This window comes from Notothenia coriiceps, unplaced genomic scaffold, assembly GCF_000735185.1.
Source record: "Notothenia coriiceps isolate Sejong01 unplaced genomic scaffold, NC01 NC01_scaffold00034303, whole genome shotgun sequence".
NCBI lineage: Eukaryota > Metazoa > Chordata > Actinopteri > Perciformes > Nototheniidae > Notothenia > Notothenia coriiceps.
Genome location: NW_011367004.1, coordinates 13948 through 14202, shown reverse-complemented (window position 1 = coordinate 14202; position 255 = coordinate 13948). Strand labels below are relative to the sequence as shown.

At 40.0% G+C, this 255-nt stretch overlaps 1 protein-coding gene across 1 annotated transcript in view; it reads right to left on the bottom strand.

The window, feature by feature from the left end:
• LOC104962075 (extended synaptotagmin-2-B-like) overlaps positions 1-255 on the bottom strand; it is a 26387-nt gene that overhangs the window by 17343 nt on the left and 8789 nt on the right. The gene's annotated exons all lie outside the window — the stretch shown is intronic.

Below are 255 nucleotides of genomic sequence, written 5' to 3'. Positions count from 1 at the left end.
TACAACTGGCCCTTTGAGTGCAACCATAATGCTAATGGGGCCCGCGATGAAATTGAGTTTGACACCCCTGATGTAAAGCCATTTATCAGCTGTTTTTTAAGCTGATATTCCTTATGTATTTCGTATACATGTATCCAACTTCTATTATCTTATTTGTTTCATTCACTGATTTAACATGACTTTTTCAACACACACACACACACACACACACACACACACACACACACACACACACGTGAGACTGACCAAGGCACA